This window comes from Aotus nancymaae, unplaced genomic scaffold (genome assembly GCF_030222135.1).
Source record: "Aotus nancymaae isolate 86718 unplaced genomic scaffold, 86718_ANA_hifiasm-v0.15.2.pri h1tg000062l, whole genome shotgun sequence".
Lineage (NCBI taxonomy): Eukaryota > Metazoa > Chordata > Mammalia > Primates > Aotidae > Aotus > Aotus nancymaae.
In genome coordinates this window covers 28335448-28348272 of record NW_026988476.1, presented here as the reverse complement: position 1 = coordinate 28348272, position 12825 = coordinate 28335448, and positions in this window count along the sequence as shown.

Genomic DNA, 12825 nt, shown 5'->3' with positions numbered 1-12825 from the left:
CCGGCCGCGGCCGTCCCCCGAGCCGTGCCTTGGGCGCGGGCCGGCCGGCAGGGGGCGTGGGCGCGGCGGCCCTTGCGGCCTCGGGGCCTCCTGCGCGCCCAGTGGCGCGTTGACGCCTCGTACCCAGGCTAGCGGACCGGTGAGGACGCCGAGCGTTTGGGAGGATGTGTGCGGGAACCCTCAAAGCCACCGAGAAGCAAGCAGAGCTCTGTTCGAACCCAGGTCTGTCGCACTCCAAATTCTGAACCCTTTCTCCAAACACGCCTCTGCCCCTGTGTTTACAACACCCATTCAGGCAAAGCACAGTATGCTGCGAATCCTCTTTGCTGAGAGCTGGTGGTCATTTAGGCCTCTGTTCCCTCACCTGCAATATTAAGTTGACTCTAAGGTCAATTTTGGTCATCTCCTAGTTCACGTTAACACTAGCCCATACTTCCTAACCTGGTATCCTTTGTCGCCTGAAAGGACCCAGCAGTCCAAGGTCCAAGGGAGAAATTCAGAAGCAATGCTGTTTAGTCTACAAAAATACGTTAAATTGGACGGACACGGTGGCTCATGCCTGTAATCCCAGCACTTTGGAGGGCCGAGGCGGGTGGATCACCTGAGGTCAGGAGTTCAAGACCAGCCTGACCAACATGCTGAAACCCCGTCTCTACTAAACATAAATTAGCTGAGTGTGGTGGCGCATGCCTATAATTTCAGCTACTTGGGAGGCTAAGGCAGGAAAATGGCTTGAAGCATGGAGGCGGAGGTTGCAGTGAGCCAAGATCACGTCATTGCACTCCAGCCTGGGCAACAAGAGCAAAACACTGTCAAAAAAAAAAAAAAAAGGAAAGAAAGAAAAGAAAAATACGTTAAATTGCTGGACTGAGCCTAACAGTGAAAGGTCCCAGAGCAAAAACAGAGACCCATGACACTGACCTAGCTGCTTTTCTAATATTTGCCTTATGCAGTAGACACAGCAAAAAGAAAGGAGGTAAGACTTTGTCCTAAATATCAGAGTTTTGACTTTTCTACTAAGGCAAAGAGAAGGCATAAGCTAGGTAAGGACCTAAAGAACTAGATAATTCATTTTTATTCAGGTTATACAACTGCTATTTACTGATTTACAATTTATTGATATTACTAGCGTATGCATAGCAAGGTGCTTATCACTGCTCTGAGTACTAGTAGGTCTGGCCAGGTGCGGTGGCTCACACCTGAAATCCCAACACTTTGGGAAGCTGAGGTGGGAGGATCAGTTGAGCCCAGGACTTGGAGACCAGCCTGGGCAACATTGCAAGAATCCATCGCTAAAAAAAAAACAATAATAATAAGGGCTGGGTGCAGTGGTTTACCCCGATAATCCCAGCACTTTGGGAGGCTGAGGCAAGCAGATCACGAGGTCAAGAGTTCCAGACCAGCCTGGCTGACGTGGTGAAACCCTGTCTCTAAGAATACCAAAATTGCCGGGCGCGGTGGCACATAGGCCCAGATACTCGGGGAGGCTGAGGCTGGAGAATCACTTGAGTCCAGGAGTTCTGGTCTGTAGTGCGCTGTGCCGATTGAGTGTCGGCTCTAGTTCGGCATCAATATGGTGACCTCCTGGGAGCGGGGGACCACCAGGTTGCCTAAGGAAGGGTGAACTGGCCCAAGTCGGAAACGGAGCAGGTCAAAACTCCTGTGCTGATCAGTAGTGGGATCGCGCCTGTGAATAGCCACTGCATTCTAGCCTCGGCAGCATAGCGAGACCTGTCTCTAAAAAAAAAAAATTAGCTGGGCATGGTGGTTATCCCAGCTACTCAGGAGGCTGAGGCAACAGAATTGCTTGAACCTGGGAGGTAGAGGTTGCAGTGAGCCAAGATCGGGCCACTGCACCACAGCCTGGGTGACAGAGCAAGACTCTGTCTCAAAAATATAAATAAAAAAACCAAACCAAACCAAACCAAACAAAAAATACTGGTTGTGGTGTGCACCTGTAGTCCTAGCTACTCCGGAGGGATCACTTGAGGCTAGGAGTTAGAGGCTGCAGTGAGCTATGGTCACTGCCACTGCACTCTAGCCTGAGTGACAGAACAAGACCCTGTCTCTATAAAAATAGATAGGTGGCTGGGCATGGTAGTTCATGCCTGTAATCCCACCACTTTGGGAGGCTGAGGTGAGTGGATCACCTGATGTAAGGAGTTTGAGACCAGCCTGGCCAATATAGCGACACCTGGTCTCTACTAAAAATACACAAATTAGCCGGGTGCGGTGGCATGCGCCTGTAATCCCAGCTGCTTGGGAGGCTGAGGCACGAGAATTGCTTGAACTCAGGAGGCAGAGATTGCAGTGAATTGAGATCACACCACTGCAGTCCAGCCTGGGCAATAGAATGAGACTGTCTAAAAAAAAAATACAGATAGGTAAATGACAAATTAGTAGATAGATCAAAAAACCAATGGGTCTGAGTAGTAGCTCAGCCCTCAAAATTTAAGAGTTAGCAGGGGTAAGTTACATATGCTTCTTGAGTACTGTATATTTCTTATGATAATTGCCTTCTGGTAAGAACTTGGTTATTGTGAAAACCTGAGTGTAAACACAGAGGAGAGGATAGTGTCAGCATCCAGTAAGTATTACTGGTGATCAGAGACTGGTTCAGAATCTTGGAAATGGGTTTAGCTCAGCTTTAAACGATCTTTCTTTAGGCTGACAGCAACTTTTCTTCTAACACCACCACCACTCATGTGGCCTTCCTCCTATCCTTCACCTTCACTTTCATATAATTAATCCCTAAATCGAGAGGAATGGAACCAGGCAAACTGTTGAGATTAGCTGGGTATTCAGGAGTGAAGTAAACAGTGACATATAAAAGTAGGAGAATTATTACAGCAATTAGGAATAAATAGATTTCTAAAGGTGAAATTGCCACAGAGACCATGAGGAAACATAATTGAAAAAATAGGCAAGTTTCTTTGGTAAAGGTAGATATTTTCTTCTCAGATATAGCCACCACCCCTGCTATTCACAATTCTTATAAAGCTTTGATCATTTTCATATTGAGATAGCACAAATAATAGTTGTCTTCAAAACATGGTTTTGTGCTGGATGATTCTTTTATTTATTTATTATTATTTTTTGAGACAGAGTTTCACTCTTGTCGCCCAGGCTAGAGTGCAATGGCACAATCTCCAGGTTCCAGTGATTCTCCTGCCTCAGCCTCCCGAGTAGCTAGGATTACAGTCATGTGCCACTATGCCTCGCTAATTTTGTATTTTTAGTAGAGACGCGGTTTCACCATGCTGGCCAGGCTAGTCTTGAACTCCTGACCTCAGTTGATCTGCCCACCTTGGCCTCCCAAAGTGCTGGGATTATAGGCATGAACCACCATGCCTGGCAGCTGTCTTTCTTTTTTTTTTTTTTTTGAGTCAGAGACTCACTCTATCACCTAGGCTGGAGTGCAATGGCACGCTCTCAGCTCACTGCAACCTCCACCTCCCAGGTTCAAACAATTCTCCTGCTTCAGCCTCCCAAGTAGCTGGGATTACAGATGTGCGCCACCATGCCCAGCTAATTTTTATGTTTTTAAGTAGAGACAGGGTTTCACCTTTTTGGTCAAGCTGGTCTCCAACCCCTCACCTTGTGATCTGCCCACCTCAGCCTCCCAAAGTGCTGGGATTACAGGTGTGAGCCACTGCGCCCGGCCCACTCTCTTTCTTTTAAATCACTTTATCGAGGTAAAATTGATATACAATAGATTGCAAATACTTAAGGTATACAGTTTGAGAAATTTTGATGTATGTTTGCATCTGGTAAACTATCATCAAAATCAAGATAGTAACCATATATCTATCTACCATTAAAGGTACCTCTTTAGTGCTTTTCTCCATCCTTCCTTTCCCTTGCCCCAAACATAGCCTACATTCTGTCGCTATAGATTAGTTTACATTTTCTAGAGTATTATGTAAACGGAATCATATAGTATGTACTGTTTTATTGTCTGACTTATTTCAGTATAATTATTTTGAGATTGATCCATGTTATTGTATCAATAGTTTATTTTCATTGGTAAGTAGTAGTATATTTTATGGATATATTAAAATTTGTTTAACCATTCATATGTTGATGAACATTTGGATTGTTTCCAATTTTTGACTATTACAACAAATAAAGTTTCCATAAACATTTATGTAGAGGTCTTTATATGAATATGTCTTTCCTATTCTCTTGAGTAAATACCTAAGGTAAAATAGCTGAATCTTAAGGTAGGGATATGTTTTTGTTTTTGTTTTTTAAGAAAATGCCAAACACTTTTCAAAATGGTTATGCCATTTTGCAACATCAGTGTTTAAGAGTTCTAGTTCCTCAGTATTGTCGTTAACACTTGTCATTGTCACATTTACAAATTTTAGCCATTCTAAATAAGCATATAGTAGATTCTTTCCATGGGTTCATCTTGCATTTCCTTAATGCCTAATAATGTTGAGCAACTTTTTAAACACACTTTAATTTTTAGAACAGTTTAGGTTCACAGCAAAATTGAGTAGAAAGTACAGAGTTCCTGTTCTCCCCTCCACCCCCACGCATGCATAGTCTCCCCTACTATCAACATTCCCCACCCTAGTGGTACATTTGTTACAATTAATGGACCTGCACTGACACATCATTAACACCCAGAGTCTATAGTATTTACATTAGGGTTCATTCTTGGTTTTGTACCAATGTATAATGGTTTGGAAAAATATATAGTGACATGTATCCACAATTCTAGTATTATAAAAAAGTTTCACTGCCCTAAGAATCCCCTGTACATCCCTCCTGTCCTCTAAATGCTGGCAACCACTTATTTTTTTACTATCTCCATAGTTTTGCCTTTTCCAGAATGTCATATATTTGGAATCATACAGTATGTAACCTTTTCAGATTGCCTTCCTGTACTTAGTAGTAAGCATTTATCTGGCGCGTGCTGCGTCCCGCACTGTACAAGGGTTCAAAGACCTAAGAGGGAAAGGTGGGGGATAAAGAAAGACACAAACAGAAACAGAAAGCTATGCCAGGCGGTCCGGGAGGTGAAGGATGTCAGTCTCTCCGGCACTGACCTGTCTCAGTGTACTTTATTTTATATGTTCACAAAGCACATAGCAGAGGGAGGGTGTAGTTACTTAGAACAGCCTGTGGTTATTATTCTCATACTTCAGTTAACTATCTTGCAGCAAGGTCAGTGAAAGCTGGTTATCTCTCTAGGTCTATCTCTGTTCTACCTTGAGACATACACATCCTCTTACGGTTTTACTTCTCTGGAGCTCGCCCAAAGTTCACAGCAGGCTTGCTGCTGATTCTCCCAGAGGGGAAGGGCTATTCTGGCTCTCTACACATTTAAATTTTCTCCATGTCTTTTCATGGCTTGATAGCTCATTTTTTTTTTTTAGTGCTGAATAGTATCATATTCTGGATGTACCACCGTTTTTCTATTCACCTACTTGAAGGATGTCTCGGTTGTTTTCTGGTTTTGGCAATTATAAATAAAGCTGCTATAAACAAGCATGTGCAGGTTTTGTTTGTTTTGTTTTTTTAGGTAAGGTCTTCCTCTATTGCCCAGGCTGGAATGCAATGGCATGATCACAGCTCACTGCAGCCTCAGCCTCCCAGCCTCATTCAAGCAATCCTCCAACCTCAGCCTCCCATGTAGCCTGGACCACAGGCATGCACCACCATGCCTGGATAATTTTAATTTTTTTGTGTAGAAACAGTGTCTTCCTATGTTGCCCTTTTCCTAGGCTGGATGTGTGCAAGTTTTTGTGTGGCCGTAAGTTTGCAACTCATTTCCCTATATACTAAGGAGTGTGACTTCTGGATCATGTGGTATAATAATGTATAGTTTTATAAGAAACTGAAGAGAGCCAAACTGTCTTCCAAAGTGGCTGTAGCATTTTTGCATTCCTACCAGCAATGAGAGTTCCTGTTGCTCCACATCTTCCCCAGCATTTAGTATTGTCAGTGTTTTGGATTTTTGAATTCTAATAGATGTGTAGTAGTATCTCAGTGTTTTAATTTGCAATTATCAAATGACATATACATATGATATTGAACATTGTTTTATATGCTTATTTGCCATCTGTATATCTTCTTTGGTGAGATGTCTGTTGAAATCTTTTGCCTTTTTTTTTTTTTTGAGGTGGAGGTTTACTCTTGTTGTCCAGGCTAGAGTGCAATGGCGTGATCTTGGCTCACCGCAACCTCCACTTCCTGGGTTCAAGCAAATCCCCTGCCTCAGCTTTCTGAGTAGCTGGTTTTACAGGCATGTGTCACCACACATGGCTAATTTTGTATTTTTAGTAGAGAGGGGGTTTCTCCATGTTGGTTAGGCTGGTCTTGAACGCCAGACCTCAGGTGACCCACCCACTTTGGCCTCCCAAAGTGCTGGGATTACAGGTGTGAGCCACCATGCCTGGCCATCCTTTGCCAATTTTTAAATCAGGTTGTTTATTTTCTTAGTGTTGTGTTTAAGCTTTATATATTTTTGATAACATTCTTTATCAAGTATGTCTTTTGCAAATATTTTTTCTCAGTCTGTGGTTTGTCTTCTCATTCTCTTGATGAACATCTTTTTTTTTAAACGTGCATAATTGCCATCCATATATTCTCTTAGATAAAGTATATGTTCACATATTTAGTCTGTTTTTTAGAAATTGCATTTTTTTTTACTGTTTTGATAGTTCTTTATATATTCTGAAGTCCTTTATGTCATATGTACTATGCAAATAGTTTCTCTCAGTCTTTTTGTGTTTTTATTCTTTTAACAGTGTCTTTTAAAAAAAGCAAGTTTTAAATTTTGGTAAAATCCAATTTATCAATTTGTTACTTTATGCTTTTGATATTGTATCCAGTAATATTTGCTAACCCAGTTAGGCAAAAAAAGGTCACACAGATTTTCTCCAGTTTTCTTTTAGATGTTTTATAGTTTTAGGTTTTGTGATCCATTTTGTGATCTGTTTAGGTTGTGATCCACTTTATTTTCATATATGTTGCAAGGTATGGATCCAAATTAATTTTTTTGGATATGGATGTCAAACTGTTTCAGCACCTTCCCTCCCTCCCTCCCTTCCTCCCTTCTTTTCCTTTCTTCCTTCCTTTACTTCCCTCCCTCCCTCCCTCTCTCTTTTTTTTTATTTTTCTTTTTGAGAATGAGTCTTTCTCTGTCACACATGCTGTAGTGAGTGCAATGGCCCAGTCTCGGCTCACTGCAACCTCTGCCTCCCGTATTCAAGCGATTCTCCTGCCTCAGCCTCCAGAGTAGGTAGGATAACAGGCACCCGCCACCATGCCTGGCTAATTTCTTTGTATTTTTAGTACAGACAGGGTTTAACCATGTTGGCCAAGCTGCTTTTGAATTCTTGACCTCAAGTGATCTGCCTACCTTGGGCTACCAGTGTTAGAATTACAGGTGTGAGCCACTGCACCTAGCCTGCACCATTTCTTTAAAAGGCTGTCCTATCTTCACTATATTGCCTTGGCACCTTTGTCAAAAATCACTTACTAATATATATGAGAGCTTATTTTGGCTATTCTGTTCTATTCATCTATTTATCCATCTTATTCCAGTAACACCCTGTTTTTGATTACTATAGCTTTATAATAATTATTGAAATTAGGTAATGCTGGGCCTTCAATTTAGTTCTTAGTTCTTTTTTTTTTTTTTTTGAGTTGATGTCTTGCTCTGCCGCCCAGGCTAGAGTACAGTGGCATGCTCTCAGTTCACTGCAACCTATGTCTCCCTGGTTCAAGCAGTTCTCCTGCTTCAGCCTTCTGAGTAATTGGGATTACAGGCGCTCACCACCATGCCCAGCTAATAGTTGTGTTTTTAGTAGACATGAGGTTTCACCATCTTGGCCAGGCTGGTCTTGAACTCCTGACTGACCTCGTGATCCACCTGCCTCAGCCTCCCAAAGTGCTGGGATTACAGGTGTGAGCCACCGCGCCTGGCATTCTTAGTTCTTATTCAAAGTTCTTTTCAGCTCCTCTAGGTCCTTTGTATTTCCAGATGAATTTTATAGTTAGCTTGCCAATTTCTACAAGATGCCTGCTGGAATTTTTATTGGGATTGCATTGAATATGAGGAGCAAAGAATCTCAACAGTACTGTTTTATGATCTATGAACAAGGTATACTCCCTCATAAAGACTGTCTTTATTTTATCTTAGCAATATCTTGCAGTTTTCAATCTAGAGGTCTTTCCCATCCTTTGTCAGAGTTATCCCAACGTATTTCATATTTTTATGCCACTGTAAATTTTTTTTATATTTTCCAACATTCACTATTGCTAGTGCATAGAAATACGATGGATTTCTGTATATTAAACTTGCATCCCACAGTCTTGCTAAACTCACCAGTCTAGATTCCTGTATGATTTCTTTTTCTTACGTGAATGCTCTGGCTAGAACTCCTAGTACAATCTTGAATAGAAGTGGTGAGAGGCCAGGCATGGTGGCTCCTGCCTGTAATCTTTGGGAGATTTTGGGAGGTCAAGATGGGAGGATTACTTGAGCACAGGAGTTTAAGCCCAGCCTGGGCAACATAGTGGGGCCCTATATATACAAAAATTAGCCAGGCATGGTGGCGCAGGCCTGTACTCACAGGTACTTGGGAAGCTGAGGCAGGAGAATCACTTGAACCTGGGAGGCAGAGGTTGCAGTGAGCCGAGGTTGCACCACTGCCCTCCAGCCTGGGTGACAGAGTGAGACTCCATCTCAATAAATAAGTAAATTACTAATAATAATCTTGAAAAACATTCAGTCTTACATCATTAAATATGATGTTAACTATAGGTTTTTCAAAAGTGTCCTTTATCAGTTGAAGAAGTTCTTTTCTATATTTTGTTGAGAGTTTTTATGGAGAACAGATGAATTTTGTCAAACACTTTTTCTGCCTCATAAGGTTTTTCTTTTTTAACTTGTTAATATGGAAAATTACATTGATTTTTGTTTCGTTTTTCAGACAGGGTCTCACTCTGTTGCCCAGGCTGGAGTGCAGTGGCATGACCATAGCTTACTGCAGCCTTGAATTCCTGGACTCAAGCAATTCTCCCGCCTCAGGCTCCCAGATAACTGGGACCACAGACATGTACCACACCTGGCTAATTAAAAATTTTTTTTTTGTAGAGACAGGATCTCACTATGCTGCCTAGGCTGGCCTTGAACTCCTGGGCTCCAGTGATCCTCCTGCCTCAGCCTCCCAGAATACTGGAATGACAGGTGTGAACCACTATGCCTCACTGATTTTAAAGAAATATTAAACCAATCCTGTATTCCTGGAATAAATCCCATTTGGCCCATGTTGTATTATCCTTTTAGTATGTTGTTGACTTTTATTTACTGAAATTTTGTTTAGAATGTTTGCATGTATATTCATGAAAGATACTGGTCTTTACTTCTCTTGAAATGCCTTTGTCTGTTTTTAGTGTCATAGTAATGCTGGTCTCGTAGAACGAATTAGAAGCAATCCTCTTCAGTTTTTTTAAAAATTTATTTATTTTAGGTGCATACTATATCTGGCATTTCTCCCCATGATATCCCTCCCCACCCTCCACTGTCTCTTGGGAGACTTTAAGTCACTATTATGCCTTCATTACGTGTTTGGTAGACTTCACCAGTGAAGCCAGCTGGATCTGGAGTTATTTTGTGGGAAGGTTTTTAATATCAATTTCATTTCTTTTTTTTTTTGAGACGGAGTTTCGCTCTTGTTACCCAGGCTGGAGTGCAATGGCGCAATCTCGGCTCACCGCAACCTCCGCCTCCCGGGTTCAGGCAATTCTCCTGCCTTAGCCTCCTGAGTAGCTGGGATTATAGGCACGTGCCACCATGCCCAGCTAATTTTTTGTATTTTTAGTAGAGACGGGGTTTCACCATGTTGACCAGGATGGTCTCGCTCTCTTGACCTCGTGATCCACCCGCCTTGGCCTCCCAAAGTGGGCATTACAGGCGTGAGCCACCGCGCCCAGCCCCCATCAATTTCATTTCTTCGTAGATACAGGGATATTCAGATTATCAACTTCTGGAGTGAGCTTTGGTAATTTTTGTCTCTTAAGGAATTTTTCTATTTCAGCTAAGTTGGCAAATGTATTGGCATAAAGATGTTCATAATATTCCCTTATCTTTTTTATTGTTGTTGTTTGAGACAGTCTCACTCCGTTGCCCAAGCTGGAGTGCACTGGTGCAATCTTAGCTCACTGCAACTTCCACCTCCCGAGTTCAAGTGATTCTGCTGCCTCAGCCTCCCAAGTAGCTGAAACTACAGGCACATATCACCATGCCCAGCTAATTTTTGTATTTTTAGTATAGACGGGGTTTTACCAGGTTGGCCAGGCTGGTCTCCAACTCCTGACCTCAGGTGATCCACCTGCCTCAGCCTCCCAAAGTGGTGGGATTACAGGCATGAGCCACCACGCCTGGCCTCCTTATCTTTACAATAGTTATAGATACAGTATGTAGTGATCACCACCCTCATTCCTGAACCTGGTAGTTTATGTTTTCTTCTTTAGTTCCTGATCAGTCTGGCTACAGGTTTATCAATTTTATTGATCTCCTCAAAGAACTGTAGTTTATTTTTGAAGTCTATTATTATTGTCACGTTGAGTCCACTGTGCTAAAATGCTACTATGCCAGAGCAGTATATGGTATATAGAAAGCACTCTATCAGTATTCATTGAATGAGCCAGTGAATGGGGGAAAAAAAAAAAAGGAACCAATTTCTCCATGTAAAGTCCTTTTATTAGGACTGTTTTAGACATCAGCAATTAGTCTTTAGACATGAGACCAATCTGTTTTGACACGAGCAATTTCCTTCTTATTTATATTTTTATACTATAGTCTTTAGACATGAGACCAATCTGTTTTGACATCAGCAATTTCCTTATCTCTTATTTATGTCTTTAGTACTAATAAGATAGAGCTGAGTAGAACCTTCAGCAGCCAAGTGAAATGAAAGGTTTGAGGAAGTGCCCCAAGAGAAGGCTAAAAGGAGATGGGGCTTGCTACTGGCAATAAGGGCAGGAGGAAATCTTGAGACCATAGAAAACAGATGGAGGCTGGAGACAGAGTGGATCAGAGAAAGACTAATAAAAGTGTAACACAGTAATCTTGGGATAGTAAAGGTATATGAAAGAGTTTAATAACAACGAATGAAGGTCATACCCAAGAGTGATGACTACCTCAGTCATTACAGTAACATTTTCAACTTAATAGCATCAGTGTTTCAAAAATGTATGTGAGAAATGCTTAGATATTAAAGGAGAAGGGGTACGTAAATTAGGTAAATTGTGGAAAATAGGATTTCCATTTATATTTAACACTGAAAGGTAATATACTGGGCCTATCTACTTCCTGACCTATGTTAAAGGGAAGATTTTATGATTTCTGGTCAAATGAAGGAAGCACAAAAGGGCCATAACATACCTAGGTAGAGAAAAGCAGAAATCTCTCATTGTATTCACCAGGCTAAAAACCACCAACTTGATTAACCTTGAGTTGTAGTCTCAGTACCAGCCAACCACAGTGGCCTTGGGTTTGCATGCCTCCTATGCTGTTTGTGTTTTGGAAGTTTTTTTCCTTTAATGTTCAAACTGCACACATTTAGAAGTTTACATAATTTTTTGTCCCCCAGCTGCAGGTATTTCTTTATAGAAGTACATAATTTTATTAATATTCCTATATGTATTCACCTATGAAACCATCAGCAAAATCAAGATAATGAAGACATCCATCACCCCCAAGGTTTCCTCAGGCCCCTTTATAATCTTTCCCTTCCATTTCAACCCCTCCACATACCCCACTCCAAGTTTCTAGGGAACCACTGATTTATTTTCTGTTATTATACCTTAGTTTGTATTTTCTATTTTTATATACATGGAATCAGAGTATTTACTTTTCATCTGACTTCTTTCACTCAGCAAATGTATTTTGAGATTCATCTATTTTGTGGCTTATGTTATCAATTTGTTCCTTTTTGTTGGTGAGTTATATTCCGTTGTATGGTTGTGCAAATTACTTACTCGTTCACTTGTTGGAAATTTGGGTTGTGTCAGATTTTTGCTGTGATTTATAAAGCTGCTATATGTAGACATATGATTTCATTCTTGGGTAAGTACCTAGAAGTGAAATGGCTGGGTCATATGTTTAACTTTTTAAGAAATTGTCAAAAATTTTCCAAAGCATTAACTCTTCCCTGAATCGATTAAAAAGAAAAACAAAACAAAACATTTTCTAAAGTGGTTGTATAATTGTGCACTCTCACCAGTAGGCTATGAGAGTTCCAGTTCCTCCACATCATCCTCACCCTTGGTATGGGCAAAGAGAACTTTTGGGATCTGGGATTATTCTTATTGAGATTTATAAATACAGTTATCTATAACTTAACTATTTGTACATGGACAAATCACTGTACCTCTGTGTCAGTTTTTTTATGGACAGTGAAAGGTTTAGATCCTAAAATTCTGTTTTTAATTATTGTTTTTGTTTCAGTGACATTTAAGAAGTTTCAAATATATTTTTGAGTGAATAATACATTCTTTTGGTTCAAAACATAAAGGACACAAAAGACTACAATGAACATTCTCCCACCTCTGTTTCCCAGTTATTGTTTCCCCTTCCCAAAGGCAACCAGTGTTCAGTTATCCTTCTACAGATATGGTATGCGTTCTCATTCTTTTTTCAGATACATAGTAATCTATTTTATCAATGTGACACAATTTATGTAGCTATCCCTGTAGAGACGCATTTTGGTTAATTCTGATTTTTATGAAAAACAGTGCTGCTACTAATAGCCTTGAACATATATTATTTCACACATGGGTGAGAATACCTATAGGATAAAT